Raw genomic sequence first — 6461 nt, forward strand, 5'->3', positions numbered from 1 at the left:
CCATTTTTGCTTTATGTTCATTATCCCATTTGATCCTCACAACAACCCTGTGAGATTCGTGAATCCTTTGAAGTGACTTGCACAGCATCACCCAGCTATCATCAAGCACCTATTATGTGCCAGGTATTATGCTAAGCACTAGTTTCAAACCCTGCTCTTCCTACTTCCAAGCCCAGTATTTGATGCATCATGCCCTGGTGCTTCTGCAATAGTGAGAATGGTCAACAGATGACCACGTGTATCCTCAGGTCATTTTGTAAGTCAGTAAAAGGATGCATTTGTAGTTCAGCTGCTCCCATGGGAGAAAAACAAAGGTCTTTCTCTCAGTCACAAGTCCATAAGATGAATTAAATCAGTGTTTTTATGATGCACATATTCCCCAATGTCAGCTTGGTGAAACACAGCAATGGACATAGGGTCCAACTTCCTGCAGTCCTGTGTAGACTTTGCTGCCACACCAAAACCCAAAGGTACATCTGCCATGGAGGAAACCACCAGTCCCTGATACTGATTAGCATTTTCTGTAATTCGACCCAGGCCAGACTTTAATACGTGGTTGCCATATAAGAATGACTGCTCTGCTCCAGGTTTCACCCATACTTTATGCTTTGCATAAGGTGCCAAATAATTCAGGGCAGTGATGTGCAGTCTGAACTTCTGGGTCTTGGTGAATTTCCCAAAGCAGGTCCCCAGAGACACCAGGTTCTCCCAGGAGATGTTTACTGCCAGCTCAAGAATCTTCTCACTGACATAGTAGACTCTGTCTTTATGGAGCCGGAAACAGTAGGTGCCATCAGGTCAGTCCACAAGCAACTGAATATTTTCCCCAATATATTTCAAGAGCTTCTGGAACAGGGTTCAGGTCTCCTCCTTGGTCAGGGGTCGCATTTTTCTATCAAGCAAATGCCCTTTATGTTCTATCTTAGTAACAACTCAACACATGAGTACAAGGACTACGCAAATGGGGTTATGTGACTTGCACAGGGTCATGGGGGTAGGAAGTATCTGAGGTTAGATTTGAACCCTGGTCTTCCTGACTCCATGCCTGGTGCTCTATCCACAGTGCTACCCAGTTGCCCATCTTTCTTTGTTTCTTCTTTCCCTTCCCCCCCTCCCTCTGACCTTTCCTTTCCTTTCCTTTCCTTTCCTTTCCTTTCCTTTCCTTTCCTTTCCTTTCCTTTCCTTTCCTTTCCTTTCCTTTCCTTTCCTTTCCTTTCCTTTCCTTTCCTTTCCTTTCCTTTCTTCCCCCCTCCCTCCTTCCCTTCCTTCCTTCCTTCCTTCCTTCCTTCCTTTTTTTCTTCTTTTCTTCCCTCCCTTTTCTCTTTCTTTTTCTTTCTTTCTTTCTTTCTTTCTTTCTTTCTTTCTTTCTTTCTTTCTTTCTTTCTTTCTTTCTTTCTTTCTTTCTTTCTTTCTTTCTTTCTTTCTTTCTTTCTTTCTTTCTTTCTTTCTTTCTTTCTTCCTTCCTTCCTTCCTTTCTTTCTTTCTTTCATTCTTTCTTTCTTTCTTTCTTTCTTTCTTTCTTTCTTTCTTTCTTTCTTTCTTTCTTTCTTTCTTTCTTTCTTTCTTTCTTTCTTTCTTTCTTTCTTTCTTTCTCTCTTTTCTTCTCTTCTCTCTCTCTGTCTCTCTCTTTCTGTGTGTGTGTGCATGCATGTGTGTGTGCATGTGTGTTTTGGACAAGAGGGGTGGGATAGGGTGCAATGCATACCCAAAGTAAATTAAATCAGAATAATTGCCTGAGAAGTACAAACAATATGCAGAGAGAGAGGTCATGGAAGAGAGAAATCACTTCCAGCCAGGGGAATGAGGAAAGCCTTCATGGAACAAGTATATTTGAGTAATTATCTTTAAAAAATAGGCAAGGTTGGGGGCAGCTAGGTGGCTCAGTAGATAGAGAGCCAGGCTAGAGATAGGAGGTGTTGGGTTCAAATCAGATCTCAGATACTACCTATCTGTGTGACTCTGGGCAAGTCACTTAACCCCAGTTGCCTAGCCCTGACTGATCGTCTGCCTTGGAACTGATACTTAATATTAGTTCTAAGATGAAGCTAAGGATAATTTTTTTAAAAGATATGAAAGGTGATAGAACAGAAAGAGTATTACATTTAGAGTCAGGGGGCCTAAATTCAAATTCTAGCTGTTACATGATATTTTTGTGATTTGAGGACAGTCATCTAACCTTTCTGGGCTGGCTTCAGTTTTTCCAATTGTAAAATGAAGAGGTTGGACTAATGGAACTCAAAGATCTTTTCTATCTCTAAAGGTGCAATCCTATCATCTCATCTGGTACCATATGGAGTTGGGTGAGTAGGGTACATTCCAAGTGTGGGAAAAAAAGTGAGCAAAGTCACAAAGGCAGAACATGAAGGAGGATGATAGCTAAATATACTAATTTGGCTGGAGTGTCAAGTACATTGAGGACACACAAGCTGTGTGACCCTGAATAAGTCACTTAGCCCTGTTGGCCTCAGTTTCTTCATCTGTAAAATGAGCTGGAAAAGAAAATGGAAACCATTCCTGCATCTTTGCCAAGAAAACTCCAAATAGGTCCAAGAAGAGTCAGATACAACTGAAATGACCCGAGGCTGTTAAAGGTTGAGTGGATTCTGGGTGGCTACTGGAAAGGTATATAGCACTCATGATATTATAAACCTGGACTTATTTTTTTAACAAAATGTGCTTGGGGCAAGGTTTTCGTCCAGTGAGAGCTTTCTCATCGATTTCAGAGTGAAGAAGGGAAAAAACCCAGAGTTATTGTTTGAAGAATGACTTGTGTGTGTCTACCTCCAGAGAAAGAACTAATAAATAGAAATAAGTAAGACATAGTTTTATGTATGTATATATATATAAATATATATATGTATATCTTTTGTCAAATGATGCCTTCTTTAATGGGGAAGGGAGGGAGTTACCTGAGCATTTAATGTAACAAATAAACCAACAAATAATGGGAGGAACCAAACAAACCAAACTCTTGATCGGTTCCAGTGGCTCTGGGAAGATAGCCAGAGAGTTATCCTTTCATCCAGACACCTCAGTGGTTTTCCATTCAGCTTCTAGAAGCCTGGCAGGCCTCTCTTCATCTTCTCCCATGGATTTTTCCCCAGTCAGCAGCAAAGGTCAATGTGCTATGGTCACTCAAGGTCAAGGTCACTTGACCCATAATATATCTGGATGAGATATCAGTGTTCAACATAGAGCAGCCCAGAATATCCCAATGGAATTTAGCTGCCTGTCCTGCACAGCCTCACAGTTTGTCATGCTGCTTGTACTACACAGAACTTGTTCTCCACATCCTGATTTTATACAGAATGTAGGCAGAGAAGCCACTCACACAAAGGAAATGGATGATATTGTGCAGAATAGCCCAGGATGCCACAAACACATTGTAACCGAGGGTCAGAGAAGGTAACTGGGAATTGGAGAAGATGAAGGCTATTTTTTATCTTGGTATCTCTGTAAACCCCACATGTTTGTTCTGTAGTGTAGGAACTTTAAAAAAATGATAACTGCATTTTTGTATTAGTAAGTACTTAATAAATGCTTTTTATCCATTTGTGGAACATTTTATTTTTAAAAAGTAAAAAAATTATCATTATTATTTCTCTCTCCTTTTTTCCCCTCTCCCACTGAAATGAAAAGAAAGAGAGAGGAGTGAAAAAGAAAAAGAAAGAAAGAAAGAAAAGAATAAGGAAAAGAAAGAAAGAAAGAAAGAGAGAGAGAGAGAGAGAGAGAGAGAGGGAGGGAGGGAGGGAGAGAGAGAGGGAGGGAGGGAGGGGGGGGAGGGAGGGAGAGAGAGAAAGAGAGAGAGAGAGAAAGAAAGAAAGAAAGAAAGAAGAAAGAAAGAAAGAAAGAAAGAAAGAAAGAAAGAAAGAAAGAAAGAAAGAAAGAAAGAAAGAAAGAAAGAAAGAAAGAAAGAAAGAAAGAAAGAAAGAAAGAAAGAAAGAAAGAAAGAAAGAAAGAAAGAAAGAAAGAAAGAAAGAAAGAAAGAAGGAAAGAAGGAAGGAAGAAAGAAGGAAGGAAGGAAGGAAGGAAGAAAGAAAGGAAGAAAGAAAGAAAGAAAGAAAGAAAGAAAGAAAGAAAGAAAGAAAAGAAAGAAAGAAAGAAAGAAAGAAAGAAAGAAAGAAAGAAAGAAAGAAAGAAAGAAAGAAAGAAAGAAAGAAAGAAAGAAAGAAAGAAAGAAAGAAAGAAAAGGGGGGAGGGAGGGAGGGAAGGAAGGAGGGAAGGAGGGAGGGAGGAATGCTGTATTTGTTAGCAGAATCCAGAAAAAAAAAATCCTGATATTGGCCACATCCCAAAATAAGTTCTTTATTCTGCTTTAGTCCATCATCACTCGTTCATTATTTGGGCAGCATTCTTCTTTATCAGTCCTAAGAAGGAAGGAAAAAAGAGAAAGAGAGAGGGGTGGAAAGGGAAGGCATGAAGCAAGGAAGAAACAAAAAGGAAATCCTATATCATATAAGCAGAATCCAGAAAGGTCATTGGTCTTGTCTAAAAATGAATTCTTTATTGTGTATTAGTCCATTGTCACTCAATCATGAGTTAGGTACTATTCCTCTTTATCAGTCCTCTGAAATAATGGTTGGCCATTTAGTTGATCAGAATACTTAATACTTTTTAAATAGTTCATTTTTTTCAATATTGATATTATAGTATACATTGTTCTTCTGGTTCTATTATTCACGTCACTGTATCTTAATAAAGTCTTTCCAGGTCTCTTTGAGACCATCTTTCATTTCTTAGAGCACAATAGTATCCCTTTACATTTATATACTACAATTTATTTAGCTGTTCTCCAATTTATGAGTTTCCCACCCCACCTTAAGTACTTAAGTCCATCCCACCTCTCCTTTGCAATCTGCTTATTTTATTCATTCAAAAACATTCTGAGTAGGGGTCCATTGACTTTGCCAGACCGCCTAGAGAGTCTATCACACACACACACACACACACACACATGTTAAGAATGCCTGCCTTATGAACCCTCTATTTTCTTTTTTGGATGATTATTTGTGCTAAACGAAAACTGATGAGATTTCAAGATCAGATGCTTTGAGCATCTAATGAGCAAGCAAATGAATAGACATACTTTTAACTAACCAAGGTTAAAGACTGATTGAAAACCCTTGGCCAAGAGGGCAGCTGCATTTGTTATTAGAGAATCTGGATCTGAACACCGTTTCTGCTCTTTATGTGTGTGAGTTCTCTGGACTTTGTTTCCCTAATCAGTAAAAGGAGGCCTGTACCAGGTCATCCCTTCCATCTCTAAGTCTGTGATATGGTGATCCTGCGTCATTCAAGTCCAACCTCTGTTCCAGAATGGTCAGTTTCACACCAAAAGGGGAACTTTTCGGTCCTGAGACACAAAATTGGGGCTGGGTTAGGTAATCTCTAAAGTTCTCTTCAGTTCTGAAGTCTATGAAACTATGAGATGGAGAATTGCTAGAAAATGTTTGGTCCCTGGAAAGGAAGGACAGACCACAGACGAATGGTTATTTTTTAATATTGGCCCCCAAATAGAGGACAATTGATAACAGCATAATGAGTAATGATGGGGAAAGGGTGGTACTGGGGGGAAATTTCCAAAACCCCAGCAAGAAGAATAAATAACTGGCAAAGACCTTTGAGTCTTACCACAACCCATGAGGTGGGTGCTACATAGATCGATGCTATTAAACTCAAACTGACATGGGGTACTAATGATCCATAGGGTTCCCTGTGCCGCATACCAACTAATTGGCATTCTCTATGTTTTATTGTATCTTAATTTATTGTGTTAAGTATTTCTCAATTACCTTTCATCTGGTTTCAGCAGCCCTTCTGAATGTGGCCTTTAGCCTACACGCTTGACACCTCCTCTATAGATTATTGGGATTTTTAAGATGGAAAAACCAAGTCAGAGAGGTTAAATGATTTATATAGCAAACCTTTACATAGCAACTCAAGCTTAAAGGCTTGCCAAGTACTTTTATGTATGTTAACATATTTATTTATCACAGTAACCCCATAATGGAAGTACGATTATCTTCATTTTACATATGAAGAAACTGAGGCCCAGAGAGGATAAGTGACTCACTCAGGACCAAACAGATAGTGAATACTGATGCTGGATTTGAACGTGTCTTCAAGACTCCAAGGTCTGTATGCCATCCACTGGACCATCTTGTAGGATTTGAAGCCAGATCTTCCCAGCGACAGGGATCTTCCCCCACTCCATCCACTACCCTGCCTTGCCTCTCAGAGGAATGGTCATTGCATTCTGGCTAATATCAGGTGTTACTCTTGTTATTCAGTCATTTCAGTTGTATCTGACTCTTTGTGGCCTTGGCATGGGGGGACAAAGCAAGGATACTAGAGTGGTTTGCCATTTCCTTCTCCAGCTCATTTTACAGGTGAGGAAACCAAGGCAAACAGAGTTAAGTGACTTGCCCAGGTAGCAAGTCTCTGAGGTTGGATTTGAATTC

The 6461-nt window shown here is 39.7% G+C and overlaps 1 pseudogene; it reads right to left on the minus strand.

The window, feature by feature from the left end:
• Positions 1–281: 281 nt before the first annotated feature.
• Positions 282–888, minus strand: LOC100031593 (60S ribosome subunit biogenesis protein NIP7 homolog; annotated as a pseudogene).
• Between the last annotated feature and the right edge of the window lie 5573 nt (positions 889–6461).

Source organism: Monodelphis domestica, chromosome 8, assembly GCF_027887165.1.
Source record: "Monodelphis domestica isolate mMonDom1 chromosome 8, mMonDom1.pri, whole genome shotgun sequence".
Taxonomy (NCBI): Eukaryota; Metazoa; Chordata; class Mammalia; order Didelphimorphia; family Didelphidae; genus Monodelphis; species Monodelphis domestica.